Source organism: Sinocyclocheilus anshuiensis, unplaced genomic scaffold, assembly GCF_001515605.1.
Source record: "Sinocyclocheilus anshuiensis isolate Anshui unplaced genomic scaffold, SAMN03320099.WGS_v1.1 scaffold184, whole genome shotgun sequence".
Lineage (NCBI taxonomy): Eukaryota > Metazoa > Chordata > Actinopteri > Cypriniformes > Cyprinidae > Sinocyclocheilus > Sinocyclocheilus anshuiensis.
In genome coordinates this window covers 23,082-23,387 of record NW_015557077.1, presented here as the reverse complement: position 1 = coordinate 23,387, position 306 = coordinate 23,082, and the positions used below count along the sequence as shown (strand labels likewise).

The 306-nt window shown below is 54.2% G+C and overlaps 1 protein-coding gene across 1 annotated transcript in view; it reads right to left on the bottom strand.

Annotated features, from left to right (window-relative positions):
- rheb (Ras homolog, mTORC1 binding) overlaps window positions 1-306 on the bottom strand; it is a 12,736-nt gene that overhangs the window by 7,428 nt on the left and 5,002 nt on the right. The window lies entirely within an intron of this gene.

Below are 306 nucleotides of genomic sequence, written 5' to 3'. Positions count from 1 at the left end.
CACACAGACGCACACACACACTCGCACTCACACGCACACACGCACACTCACACTCACAGACGCACACACACACGCACACGCACACTCACACTCACACTAACAGACTCACACACACACTCACACTCACACACACACACACTCACACACAGAAACGAGTGTGTGGGCAGATTTGCCCTGCAGCCTGTTGCTATAACAACGGCCAGTTCCTCTCCGCATCCAGTGTTTGTAAATGCGATCTCTCATTCACAGGGAAATGCCCACAGGAGCATCGGGACGCTCCGAACGGCAGAGCGGCTCTTTGAAGGA